The sequence below is a fragment of the Tupaia chinensis genome, unplaced genomic scaffold (assembly GCF_000334495.1).
Source record: "Tupaia chinensis unplaced genomic scaffold, TupChi_1.0 Scaffold000402_1, whole genome shotgun sequence".
Lineage (NCBI taxonomy): Eukaryota > Metazoa > Chordata > Mammalia > Scandentia > Tupaiidae > Tupaia > Tupaia belangeri.
In genome coordinates, this window is record NW_006159904.1 from 1,346,989 (window position 1) to 1,362,305 (window position 15,317).

The 15,317-nt window shown below is 34.3% G+C and overlaps 1 non-coding gene and 1 pseudogene across 1 annotated transcript; one reads left to right on the forward strand and one right to left on the reverse strand.

Moving 5' to 3' along the window:
• LOC102486754 (nuclear autoantigenic sperm protein-like) overlaps positions 1-15,317 on the forward strand; it is a 453,231-nt pseudogene that overhangs the window by 250,892 nt on the left and 187,022 nt on the right.
• LOC114008837 (U6 spliceosomal RNA) lies at positions 8,039-8,146 on the reverse strand. Its single transcript, XR_003550340.1, has one exon. It is a non-coding gene; the product is annotated as a U6 spliceosomal RNA (small nuclear RNA).

A 15,317-nucleotide genomic window follows, 5' to 3' on the forward strand; every position in this document is an offset into this window, starting at 1 on the left:
AACATGAAATGTTATTGATATGAAATATTTTTTATGATTCGATATTTACTTTTTAAATAATGTAGTGTTTTTAAAGCAATAAGTTTTTCTCTAAACATACTTTAGCTATAATTCACACATTTGATATGTTTTGTTTTTATTCTTATTTATCATAAAGTATTTTCTAATTTTGGATTAGATTTGTGACTTCCTCTTTGTGATTCTTTCCCTTATAATCATTTCTTTGGCCCAGCAATTATTTAGCAGGGTGTTTAATTTCTACATATTTGTGAAATTCCCAAATTTCTACCAGCTTAAATCTACTCTTGATCCTATCAATTAAATTATTTTACTCTTAAATTTATAATTTTTCTTTCTTTTTAAAAATAACAATCTTTATCTTTTTATTTATATCCTATTTGGTGAGATAGCATTCTCAACTTTCATTTAGGTTTTTAAAACATGATTTTCTTTATCTCTTTATAGAAGCAATTTAAAGTCCTTTGAATTAACTAACCTGAGCTTCCTAATGGACAGTATCTACTGACTCCACTCCCCCACCCCCAGGTGTAGGTTGTACTTTATCTTTTGCATGTCTTATAATTTTTTGGTGTTGCAAACTATTTTAAATAATATAATGAGGCAATTCTGAAACTCATATTTCCTTTCTAAAGTATATTTTCATGGCTATTTGATTTTGTAGTTGATTCTCCTTTTTTGTTATCAAATCTTCTGAATTAATTTTGTAAAGTCTCTATTTTTGACATATATGGCCACTAAGTCTCTGTTTGGTTAACTTTATGGCCAGCTAATAGTTGGACAGATATATCCTTAATGCCTTGAACCAATATGACTCCTGACTTTTGTTGAGGGATGCTGTGTGCAAATTGGGGCGTGCCTTCGGTGTTCTGGTAGTTTGCAACTCTATTTTAGATTTTATTTTGCTTGGATTGAGATCGTCTCAGTTTTTTCCTGACTATTCACCTAATCCTCCTACTCTGTGTTATTTTATGTTATGATTTGTCAGTGTGTCCACAAGAGGGGGTATGAGAGGTACTCGGGTAAACAAAGTTTATTGTAATCACAGGTCTTACACGAAGGAAGCGTGCCATACCATGCAGGACTATGTGATTAACTCTGACAAGCTCACAAAGTAATAAAGAGATGATTTCTTCTACTTCAGTGTACAGTTTGTATTTTACCCTTAACCTCTGCTCCTAATGACAAACAATGTTCAGCCTTCTCAAGGAATTTATCTTGATTCCTCAATGTAAGGTGTAACCTCTTTGCATATAAACTTTATTCATTTATCTCTTCCTAGGTAATATATGCTTTCACAGCCTTTTAGAGACAATTTGTTTTAATTTTCTAACTCAAATGAGGGACTCCAAAAATGAATATGCTAGGTAAAGTGTATGAAAAGGCAGGAAATGTAAAGGCAATTAGAGTGGAGGGGAAAAAGAAGAGGAGAAATTGAAGTGCTTCAGATTTCTCTCATGTGTCTCAAATTACACTTCTCCTATCATTGCTTATTTTACTTACGTTTAAGGCTAGGACTATGTGATAACTCTCTCTCTTCACCTAAAGTATAAATTGCTCTTTCCAAATAAACTATAGATACTTTTGAAAATGAATCAATCAAAATTTCAAATTAATGTATTAATAGAAATCAAATTAAAACCTCTCTAGCAAGACATACCATGTAATTGCCAATTAAAGCAGTAGGAAGTGCCAACGATTTTAGACTCTCAGGCATACTTGGACTTCCTTGGCATTAGTATTTGTTTCTAATCACGCTGGGAAATGTGGTGGTGGAAAATAAGTCTGAGAGGAAATATGCCAGACCAGCCAAAGGAGCCTCTGGGAACAATCAAAGCAGATTAAGCTGAAAGGTTCCTGATAAAACTGAGACCACTCTGTTCTGCTTCTCTAAGCTACCACTTAGAATAGGCAGAGTTCAAAAGAGTTCTTTTGTGTGTTCTTCCACTTTTGTGTGTTCTTTCACTTCAGATTGTATACTGGTTAGGATTCATAGATGATCTCCTCTAGTATTTAAAGTATTTCATGTGAAATGTTCGCAAGGGACATTTATCATTAGTTGTCCTGTATCTGTGCAGTATCAGGGGATGATTTCTCTAATTTAGTACATTTCCAGAGTTTGAGTTTGATGAACATATACACAATGATTTGAAGGGAAACAGATATGCTGGTCTTACAGCTGTTGGTCATTTAAATTGCTTCCTAAAAGTGAAAAAAAAATACTATAAAATTGATTTTAAAAGCACTGTAATGATAACAAGTAAATTATTTTAATTTACCCAGTAGTCTGATTCAATGGAGAAAATATTTTTTTTACTTTTGTTCACAAAATCCATTTTTTAAAAGTTGTAGTTGTTTTTGTCTATATGCTGATGTGTGCAGATTAGTGAAATGAAATGAATCTGGGTCACACTTGGTTCAAAATAATTTTCTACTTCTTTCCTATGACTCTTTGAATAAGTTAATTAACCTGACATGGTTTATTTTAAAGATTTAATTATATTTGTGAAACTATTAGCTTAGTGCTTGACACCAATGGGAACTTAATAAAAGTTATTTTAATCTGAATCTAATCTCTATTACTCCCCTCTCTTCACTTACACGGGTCATCTAAGTGGCAAGTGGAAATCTTTTTAAAATAATCTTTGTAATTGTAGAGTTATTAAATGGCCTCATTTACCACTAATGGCTACTTTTAGGAAGCAGACCTCTTACTCTAGACCTTAGAGAAAGGCAGAAGAGTAGAAATGGGTATAAATCCAGTGTATAGCAAGTTTGGGGTCATAGAGATATTTATTGGTATCTAACTCATTGTTAGCAAGTGCTAGGAACAAAATAGATTGTTCTGCAGATAGTCTGTTGCATTTTAGACCCTGTGTCAGGCTCTGTGCACTTTGCTGACAGAAGGAATATCTCTTTTGCCAAGGTTCCATCTTTCCATAGGGAGGAATCCTACAAGAGTAAAAATCTTGTTTTACCCTAAGTGTTTCTTAGTGCTTTGGAACTGATGAGATTGGAAATAGGACTTTTGAATATGTAGTCTAATTACTTCCATTCTCTTATTCCATTTTCATCTATTTCTCTGTTGCAGAGGGCTCTAGCCTTCAACATTGACTATAATTGGATAACTGTTTGAGGATCCAGTATTAGGAAATTTATGATTGCTAAATGCATTCCTACATTCCCAAATACAGTAGCAAGGGAAGATATTTTGCTTTCCTCCTGCCTAAAACCTGATTTTCTCTTGCAATCATTTCTAAAGTTGGGAAAAGGTGATTTCATTTGTTAGATTTTTAAAGCCACAATATACATGTAACTCACATATGTGGTGATTCTATCTGCATAACAGCAAAATATATATATTTTTTGAGAGAGATATTTTCTATAGGGAGTGCATATTCTTTGGTGAGACAGAGAGAGACAGAGAGACAGAAAGCAAGAAATCACCCCTCAGGGAGAATGGCCATGCCACAATCCCTTCTCCTCCAATATCCTCTTGGGCTTTTGGGCATGCACACACACCCACACGCCTGATGTGAGTTTTAAGCTGTCTGGTCAGGGACTCAAACCATGATTGACTACATGGGAGTCCAGTGACATAACCATTACACCATCCACCGTCCTCCAGAAGGATATTAATATATCATTTTCAGTTATATTAATATTTTTTCCAGTTATTTTAATATTTTTTCAAGATAGTGCCTCAAAATGTCAACGCTCTAGAAGTGTCATTTAGTACTAGTTTTCTTATTTATTTTTCTAATCTTTATTTCTTTCTTGAGAGCGAGAGAGACAAACACCTTCAACATGGTCTTACACTGCCATTCTCATCTCACTGTTCCCCGCTGGTTAGCATAATGGACTGTACATACATGTGCAGCATGTACAGGCTGACCTGGGAAAAAAACTCCAGTCTTCCATGTTTTCCAGCACTGCAGGTCCATGTGCTACCACTGCACCACTGTGACTGGGCCAGTCTTCTCATTCGTATCGTTTAACTCTTAAGTAAATAGAATTGCTATCTGAGAAGGTTCATTATTGCCACTGTGTATTACAGGAATACTAATTTGTCCCAAGAAAAAATTTCTCCTTGAAAGAAGGATTTTTCCTCAAGCTATACCCCTTGAGCTACTTAAGTGTTGTAGGGCATTAGTGAGAAAAATGGCTTCCTTTTCATTTATTTGCCTCAACTTTTTAAAACTTGAAGTCCCTGGGAACCCATCATTTTGACCCAATATTTTACAGAATCTTTCATGCAAGAGTTTAATTAAGCATTATTTAGGACCTTACTCTTAGTTATATGAGCTTAAACATAGAACAAAACTTCTGTTTGGGATGGACATCATAGCATCTATGCCACCATTCTTTTCTCATACTATTAGATGCCAACGCAAAGCTCCATCTCTTATTCTAATTACAAAATAAAAGCTCTTGTGTGTATCACTTACTGAAAATGAGTATCTGGGGTGCAGATGTCAGAGTGGGAGCTGATGAACGCAAGTCTTATAACATATGAGTCCCACTTTAGCCTCTCTTAAACCATAGATTGTGTATGTTTGTTGTAATTTACTTTCAGTGGTCTTTTTTTTTTTTTTACACACTCTTAGTTATTTACTACTATTATAGAAGGTAGGTTGTATTTGTCTATATCTCCATAACCTGATATATAATTTATTTATGGATACAGAAACATAATATGTCAATAATTTGATTATATATATTTACCACTGCCTAGCCAGTCACCTATTCATAAAAAGTATTTTATGACAATGACAGAATTCATACCATTGACGGATGATTGGTTAGGAAGTCACTAAATACATTATTTTTTAAGAAAAAAAATTGGTTTACATTTAATCATACATCTTTACAAAATACAAAATGAATCTTTCCAGCATAAATACACTGTATATTAGTCCAGTCAAAGATAGTACCATACACATTATCAGCACCAGATAATTTTCCACTTTTGTGTCTATAAAATGTTTTGCCTTTTTCCCCCCGATTCCTTTCTCCTGCCCTCACTGTCCACCCTCCTCCCATACTGTCTCTAGAATCCACAGTTGTTCTGAATGCCTTTATACATTCCAATCTTGCAGTTTCTGCCATAGAGTGCAGAAATTTGGCATATATTAAGTACGGACATACAGTTTTTCTCTTTCATAGTTCAGGTTGCTTCACTCACAATGAAATCTTTTATATTTGTCCACTTTTTGTCAAATGTCAGGGTCTCATTTTTTTTTGTAGCTGAGTAGTATTTCATGATATATATGTGCCACACTTTTAATATTATTTATTTATTTATTTGAGCCCTCCTCTGTTAATTTTATGTGTCAATTTGCCTGGGTCATGGTACCCAGATACTTGGTCAAATATTATTCTGGATATTTCCCTTTTTAATTTAATTTTTTCCCTTTTTTAATCTTATTGTTTCTCTTTTGTTACTATTACTATTATTATTATTATTATTATTTATACATTTAATCACTATACATCATATAGATTATAAAGAGACTATCCAGCATGATATGCACCTCAGTCCAGCCCAGTTGAGAATACTATATATGTACTCATCAACAGATAATAAACCATATCTGTTTCCCACAAATGCCTATCAAATGTCAGGATCTCATTGTTTGTTATAGCTGAGTAGTATTTCATGATATATATGTGCCACACTTTTTAATCCACTTATTTGTTCTTGGACATTTGGGTTTATTCCACATCTTAGCTATAATGAACAATGTTGCAATAATCACGATTGTGCAAGTGCTTTTCTGACTGAATAAATTCATATCCTTTGAGTAGATTCCCAGGAATGGAATTGCTGGATTGTAGGGTAGTTTATCATGATGTATATATGCCACATCTTTTCAATCCATTTATTTGTTCTTGGACATTTGAGTTGAATCCATGTCTTAGCAATAGTGAACAATTCTGTAGTAATCATGGATGTGCTTTAATTTATTTTCTTGTCTGATTGTATTGGCTAAGACTTCCAGTACTGCAATTATCATGAATGCATTTTTCTCTTGTTGAGAATATTTGAATCCATATTTATCAGAGATATTAATCTGTAACTTTCTTTCGTTACGTCCTTGTCTATTTTGGGGATAAGGGTATAGAAGCTTCATAGAATAAATTTTGGGGGGGGTTCATTTCTTTGACTCTTTAGCAATAGTTTCAGTTGATTGGGAATTAACTCCTCTTTAAAGGTTTTGTAGAATTCAGAAATGAAGCCTTCGGCACCTATGCTTTTTTGGGGGGGAGGGGAGACTATTTATTACTGATTCAATATCATTGCTTGCTATTGGACTATTCATACTTTCTGTCTTCCAGATTCAATCTTGGTAGATTATGTGTGTCCAGAAGTTTGTCTGTCTCATTCAGTTTTTCTTCTTTGTTGGCATATAGTCGTTTGTAATATTATCTCATGATCTTTTTGATTTCTGTTATGTCTGCTGTGACATTGCCTGATTTATTGCTGATTTTATTTATGTGGTTCTTTTCTCTGTTCTTCTTAATTAGTCTAGCTAATGGTGTGTAACTTTTGTTTATCGTCTCAAAGAACCAGCTTTTGCTTTTATTTATATTCTGTAGAATTTGTCTATTCTCTATTTCATTTATTATTTTTTATTTTTTTCTCCTGGTATTTTGTTGTTGTTGCTTTTCTCATTCCCTGATGTATGTCATTAGGTGTCTATTTGCCACCTTTCAATTTTTCCTTGTGAATGGTAATTCCTATGGACTTTCCTCTTAGGACTGTTTTCTCTGTCCCATAGGTAATATAAAATCATGTGCTCATTATCATTGGTTTCAATGAATCATTTGATTTCAGTCTTAATTTTTTTAGTGGTTGTGAAGTCATCCAGGAGTAAGTTGTTTAGTCTCCATGTGTTTGTATATTTTCCACAGTTTTCTTTTTCTGTAGTTAATATCAAGTTTAATTCCATTGTAGATGGAGAAGATGCTGGATATAGTTTCTATATCTTTGAATTTATAAAGGCTTGTTTTGTGCCATATCATGTGGTCAATCTTTGAAAATGTTCATGCGGGGATATGAAAAATGTATATTTTGTGATTTCTGGGTGGGAAGGTCTATAAAGGTCTGTCAAGTCCTTTGATTTATGATATTGTTTAGATCCTGTATCTCTGCTTATTTTGGTCTAGATAATATGTACAAAGAAGACAATGGGAGTGTGGAGATCTGCAATGGTTACTATGTTGAAGTCTATCTATTCCTTTAGATCTAGCAGTCTCTCTTTTGTGTTTGGGTGTTCCAGTGTTGTGTGCATAGATATTTATAAGTGTTATATTTTCTTGGTCATTTAGCCCACTCTCCCCCCACCTTTTTTTTTTTTTTTAACAGATTTTTTGCTACAGGGCATGTGCACTCACTGGAGAGAAACATACAGAAAGACAAAATGTGAAAAATCACCCCCCAGGGAGGATGGCCACACCTCAATCCCTTCTCTTCCATTCTTCTCTCAGGATTTTTGGGCATGCATGCATATGCACCTGGAGTGAGTTTTAAGTTGTTGGGTTCAAGACTTGAACCAGGGTCAACTATGTGGGATTCTAGCAATGTAACCATTGCACCATCTGCTGATCCCAATTAGCCCTTTTATTACTATTTAGTGTCTTTCTTTGTCTCTACTTACAGTTTTTGTCTTAAGGTCTATTTTCTGTGATATCAGTATCATGACCCCAGCCTTTTGTTTTTAAATTTCCATTTGCATGAAATATCTTTTTCCAGCCCTTCACTTTTGGTCTATGTATATCTTTATCCACGAGGTGTGTTTCTTCTAGGCAGCATATAGAAGTTTCCTATTTTTTTAATCCACTCAGCCAGTCTGTGTCTTTTAATTGGAGAATTTAACTGATTAATGTTCAATGTTAATCAATATTTGTGGACTTATCCCTGCCAGTTTGTTAGCTATTTTCTTGACTGTTTTTCTTTGGGTCTCTTATTTCTGTTTGTCTCTCTTAATTTTCATGTTATAGTACTCCCTTTAGTACTAAAAATATGGAATGCTTTAAAAATTTGTGTGTCATCATTGTGCAGGGGTCATGCTAATATTCTCTGTATTGTTCCAGTTTTTTGCACATGTGCTGCTAAAGTGAGCACCACAAAATGCATTCTTGCTCTCTTAGTTAGGTGCAGGTGTTTGGAAGCAAACCAAGCTTCAGATTTTGTGTTCTAGAAAGAATCAGAGACCTAAAATTGTCTCCTCTTTTCCCTTTGGCTAACTTCCTTTAATTTATTTCAATGGTCTTCTGTAAATCTGAGAACTTGTTTTACTTGTATACATATATGTGTGGTAAGAATGAAGTATGTGAGTAGAGAAGAAGAGATAGCATGACTTAAATATCTGGAAAGTAGTTTCAAATTCTTGAGTTTCTCCTTGTCATGAAAAAATAGCTAAAATGACCTTTACAAATTAACCCTACCCCAACACTTGGCTGCATACAAATAAAGTAATTTTCAAGAAAAACAAAAAACACAAGAGAAAAGATCATCATAAAACACCTCCACATTTTCCAAGTATTTAAAAATGGCAACTAAAAGTATTCTTTTGTAATTGCTTGCATATTTTACATGGGAAATGTGTTAGCCTAAAACTTATTGGAAAACAAAAAATCCAGAATTATGTTCTTTACCATGGATATAGATGCAACTTCATAAACATAATGTCTAGTTAGTCTTTTATCCTTGTTTTTGGAGAGCAGGATTGGAACTTCAGCAAGCACAGTATAAAGCCCATGGAAATAGAAGTCAGACTATCTACAGAAATGATGAGAGATTTTTAAAAAAAAGCAAAAAATAGTGGGTAAACAGTGTTTTGAGTGTTTCTCAGATAAGGTCATAATCCAAGTTATAAATATAAAAAACATACACAATTAGTTTTTATTAGAGCTGCTGATCATGAACTAATAAATATTAATTGGGTCATAATTATGAGTAAGTTACCCTGTTGAGCATTATGGCAGATACAAAGATGTTAAAATGGAATCAGTGATTGTGAGTCAGAAGATCACAATCCAGTACAGCCTAAAGTAGAGGAGAGCTAACATTTGAATCTCAGTTGTCTAGCTTCAGGTACCAGGTCCTTAATTACTATTTTAAGACTCCATATGAGGAATTTTGGTTGCTGATCCTTCAAATGAGTGTGGCCCAAATACACACAAGCACTTTGCTTCTAAAACCACTATAAATATAAAATACATTGAACAGGTCATACATTATCCAAATAATTTTAAATATATGCATTTCCTTTTAAATCAATGGCTGGTCAGGGTCGTTTGGTCATTATGACCATGCCCCATTCCTTTCTTCTTTACTACATACTATTGGGGGAGAAAAATGTTTTGGTGAGGTTATGTATTGGATAGGTAGGCCTTCGGAATATTTCAGCAACAAAGGACAGTAACTGAATTGTTACACTGTAGGAAAGAACAAAAATTTTGCTTTTCCTGAGTTGCAGGGGGAAGGACATAAGATAAAAGTCATTGAGAACCAAGAGCAGTTAGGAAGATGTGAGGTCTCAAAGGTAGATGAGGTATAGCCTAGAGGACAGGCCAGGAAAGAACTCCCCAAATCACATGCTTATTAGAGAAATTTTGAGAAAAATGGTGTTTGAAAGATGAGTTTGAAAATTTGAGGGTTCTCTTCTGAAATCTTTAATGAAATCCCTCTTGCTTATGATGATCAGCATGAATAGAAAATTTTTAGAAGTTAATATTTGTCTTAATTGTTTTTTTCTTTTGTTGTTGTTGTTTTTTGTTTGTTTTTGTTTTGGAGAGATTTTCACTATAGGGCGCGTACGCTAGCCAGACAGACAGAGAGAGACATAGAGACAGAAAGTGAGAAATCACCCCCCAGGGGGGATGGTCATGCTGCAATCCCTTCTCCTCCATTCTCCTCTCGGGATCTTGGGCACGCACACACACACGTGCCCGGCTTGAGTTTAAGCCACCGGGTCCGGGACGCGAACCGCAGTCAACTACGTGGGAGTCCAGCGACATAACCATTACCCTAACTGCTGGTTCTCTGTTTGTCTTAATTGTTTTGAAACCAGTAAAAGGTCTGAGTTCACAATTCAGTAGACACTGTGAAACACTAAGTACTAGGAGGAAGTAGAAGATGAAGGCAGAGGGGATTGTGGGAAGGCTTACTGCTCTTGTGACTAAGGAATAGTGAACTAAAGTCTTGTTCAGATTTCGTAGAGCAGGAAACTCACCTGTCACTTCAATAGGCACAGTTTGTATAGTTACAAAAGATGATCACTTTAAGGTGGTTAATGATTTTGTTTTCAGTTTCAATCAACTTCCAGACCACAAGTTTTCTCATTGCTTGATAATACTGTAATTTTCCTCACAGACCTCTTTCAAATTGTCATGTCTTTCAGCAGTATTAACATTATATTCAAATTCTGTTCAAATTTTTTTTTTAACTTTACAGTAGAGATATTAATTATCAGTTACAAGGAGCTTTTACCTAGAGCTATTCATGTTATGGCTGAAATTGTGGTGTTTTAATTCCAGAGTTTTTTTTTTTTTTTTCTTTGCAACACCTGTCAGAATAGCACTAGTCATATTAAAGCTGAAGTAGTTCTCATTTTTGAGTGAATTACTTAAACATTGAAATGACTGTGAGAAAATAGAGAGGTAAGATATTCATGGGATACAGAAATAGTTTATCACTTGTTGATAATAAAGTGTATACCGTTCTCAACTGGAATGGTCTGAGATGTATTTAATGTTGGGTAAATTCTCTTTACAAACCAAATGATGTCTAGCAATCAAATGTTTAATAGAAAATAGTAAGAATAATAAAAAAATGGAAAGAATCACTTTCAAGTCTTGCTTCTTCTTTCTCTATCAAAATGTTTTTTTTAGCAACCTACTTAGTATTGCTAAATACCTTGTCAGGATCTATTAGTCTTTCTCTTTCCTTTAATTCTTACACCTTATTTTTGCATTTTACACAATATAAGGGAATTCTAACCAAAATAATCTCTTTCTTTAGTTTATTCAGAGCAGCTGTAGTCAAGAAAAAGCTTTGTGCCTGGCATCAGATTCAGGTTCTGGCTTCAGTTTCTGCATCTACCAGAATAATGCTCAGAACACATATTTCTTAGAGTTCTAATGAGAATTAAAATAACATGGACAGCACTAGCACTTTGTAACCTATAAATTTTGGCTATAAAAGTTTTAGATACTGATATAAAAGAAAAAGATTAAAAAGTGCAATCAAAATATTTTCTGAATTGAACAAAATAATATACCTCTTTTCCTTTTTAAATCTTTGGTCATTGGAAAATGGATACAGGAGGAATATTAGCTTCTTTGGTGAGAAAATTGACAGGGGTTAAGCCTTTCACCTTTATTTGTACTTGAGAGAAGAGTCAGAATCTTTGAATTTACAAGATGACAAAAAAAATAGAGTTGCTGAGAAGGGCGATGTGGAGTCCCAGGAAAGCACAGTGAAACACAGCAGAGGGTAGCTGACCTATTTGTTACTGTTAAGCGCTTACAATAATTTTTGACTCTTTCCTTCTTCTTTGCATAAAAAGACATAGATGAGATATAATTTCATTTAAGTGAATGTTAGTATTTGTTAATAACTTGATAAAACTATACTACTCAGTTTTAAGAATTTTTTAATAAGGAAATAGATAATTTTTTTGGAAATTGGATGTTAATAGCCATTGTTAGTTGTAGGAATATGAGTGCATGTGGTACAATTAATCTTATTTATACATCTGCACAATCCTTTGAAATTCAAAGTTTTAAGATTATCATTTATTTCCACATTTAGGATCTTCTGACATTTTAAACTATTCTTTGACATTTACTGTTATATGCTGTAAGTACAGTGGCTTCCCCTCTTTTTTGCTGTGCATTTGCCACACATACCCACATGTGTGATACCCAATTCTAGACATAAGGGGTAAGTACTGCGTACTGTCAAAGTAAATGCGTTAACAACTCTCTATTATTCATGCTAATGAAGAGAATGTTAACATGTGGAAAGCACAGGTTTAGATATAATGGGTCAGTTTGTCCTCCTTATGGCAGGCTTCTTATCAGAGGCACAATTTTGAGTGGTGCTTTCATAACACCTTTTTTTTTGAGAGGTTTTTTTCTACAGGGCACGTGCGCTCACCAGAGAGACAGAGAGAGAGAGAGACAGAAAGCGAGAAATCACCCCCCAGGGGGGATGGCCACGCTTCAATCCCTTCTCCTTCATTCTCCTCTTGAGATCTTGGGCATGCACGCATACGCGCCTGGCATGAGTTTAAGCCACTGGATTTGAGACTCAAACCACGGTCGACTACATGAGAGTTCTGCGACATAGCCATTACACTAACTATTACGTGTTATGTCCCTCCATAACACCTTTTAAACTTCTAAAATAAATGATCAAAAACATATTTAAAGAGCACATGAATAAATATGCAATAGTTGGGTATAAATAGTGAATTTGTCACTACAGAAGATGTAGAGAAATACTATTCCTAACTACTGAATTTGTAACTGAACAATAAAGTTGAAATGGTGGGGGTCTGGTAGAATATATTTATGCATTGAGTTTTCTCTATGTATTTTATTTTATTTATTTATTTTTTCAGTTTGTAGAGATGTGAAAAAGTGTTGTCTATTCTAGCCTAAAAGGGAAACTATTCAGACATATGGGTCACAAAAGCCATTTATGCTCAAAATATTCCCTCTAAACCACAACTAAAATGTCTTTGGCATTATGAGAGTCCTGGAAAAACTCACAGTGTATTCTTCCGCTTGGGCCTGGGATGGCGGCCCAGCGGTCCTGTCATCCTTCCCTTCACCTGACTGAGCACATCCTCTGTACAGTATGTGCAGCTCTGTTTAGCTGCTGTTTCATTTCTAACCAGGGGCAGTTGCACATGTGGACTGGCTCCAGGGAGCCTGGGCCCACGAGACACTGTTTGAGTGGAGTTTTCCACTCAGTGTTTAGTTTGGCCTGATCCATGCAATGTCTTGCCAAACCTGCAAACTCCTGTCAGGAGTCACTCATCCCTGGATGGGAAATATTCCTCATGCCGTTGTCAGAAAACTGTGATCTTTCACTGTAAACCTGGCAGGATGTCTATTTGGCCAGACCCAAGTATTGAGAAGCCAGATTTTTCTCTGTGAAGAACGTGTCTGCTGCGGATGGTACTTGTACTAGTAAAAGTATTTTGGGTTGAGGTGTTGGCCAGGTTTATCCACTTAAAAAATGAGAAACTCATAAATGTAGCACTAAAAAGGACTCCACTTAAAAATAAGAGAGGCAATGGCTATTCCAGTTCAGCAGCCAATGTAAAACATAAGGTAGGGTACAGAATGTTATCTTAGAAACAGAATTTTGTGTTTGGGTCTACATCCTTAGAGTTAGCAAAATGTCCTTTCATAAAGTGAGCATGACATGCAGGCACATGTGGCTGTGCCAAAGGTGTAGGGATCTTGGCACAGGTATCAGACCCTGACTTTCCATAGATGTGACGAAGATGCATTTGTTTTTAAATTTTTGTGCCCAGATCGCCTAATCATTTTTTATTGATGCATTGCATATTGCAAGTAAAGTCCACAAATTAAATCAATAAATATATCTTTCCTTTTATCTAGCATTATAATGGGCATGTGAGTTGTTTTTTAAGTAAGTACATGGAACATATACATACAACTCCATAAATGTGCTTGGAGTGAGCACCCTCATATTCCTATACCTCATATCAAGATACAGAGCATTATCAGCACCCCAGGACTCCCTCAGGTGCCCATCAGGGTCACTACCTGCTCCTTTCTGTAAGTAATATTCAGCCCTAGTTTTGAGGTTTATATAAGTGGAATCATACAGTATGTCAATTTTTTGGTCTTTTTTTTTTTCCCAAAATTATGTTTCTGAGATGTATCCTTTTTATTTTAGATAACAGTAGTTTGTCATTTGTTGTCATAGTGTTCTCTTGAATGAGTACAGCAAAACCGATTGATCCATTCTACCATAAATGGATATCTGGATTGCTTCAAGTTTTGAGCGAATATAGCTCATGTTTTTGTAGAGATGTATTCTTTGATGAACATTTATGTGCATTTTTATTAGGTATCAATCTAAAAGAATTTTTGAGGTCACAGGATATATGCGTTTCAGCTGTAGAAGATATTACTGAAAGTTTGCTAAATTAGTTGTGTCACATAATGCTATAATCAGTAATATGTGAGAATTAGTTTATCTAGATTCATAACACTCGATATTGCCAGTATTTCCAAATGTAGCCACTTATAGTTGAGGAGTACATTTCTCTAATGTTATTGTTCATTTTAAATATGTTTAATGGTCATTTATTTGTACATGTTCCACTTTAAAAAAATGATTCATAAAGTTGTTTGCTTAGTTTCCAAGTGGAATAATTCCAATAGAAAAATCTTATTGATTTATACATGTTCTTTGGCAAAATAGAATCAAACTTGTTGATTTTCCCACTCTGTGTCTTTCTAATGTCATAATATTGTCTTGATAAATAGATATTAAGTGATGTGTGTATGTGTATACCCTGTTTAAGAAATATTTGTCCGTTTGAATATATTCTATATTATCTTCTGGAAGCTTTACTCTTTTATCTTTTATATTTATATCTACAGTCCATCTAGAACTGATTTTTGAGCATAAGATGAAAAGGCATTAAGTTTCATGTTTTTTCCATATGAAAACCAATAGATTCAAAACTATAGACTGAGATGACCATTTTTTTTTGACTGCTCTTCAGCAGCACCTTGCCATAAATTATCTATACATGTGTTTTTGAACTCTCTATACTATCCATTAGTCTATCTGTATCTCTTTTTCCCATTTCTTACTTCCTTTTTTGCCATTAATTACTGTGGCTGTATAACTTATGATATTCTGTATTGTAGGTTCTCCAAATTTGTGGTTCTTCATAGGGGATGGTATTTTTTTTCTTTTGAATTGCTATATATATATGTTAGAACCACCTTACAAATTTTTATAAATAGAACTTTCTGAGATATTTGTTAGGATGATATTACATTTCTAGATCAATTTGGTGAGAATTAATATCTCTGTAATATTGACTTTCTATCTATGAACATAAATTATCCCTGTATTATATCTTCTTTAATTTCTTTTTAATAAAATTTTGCAGTTTTTTTTTTTTTTTGAGAAGTCATGTATCTTTTTTTGGATTTGCTCCTGGGTATTTGATGTTGTTTGATGATCATCACAGGTTGGGTCTTTCAGAAACAGATGAGAAAAAGCTTGG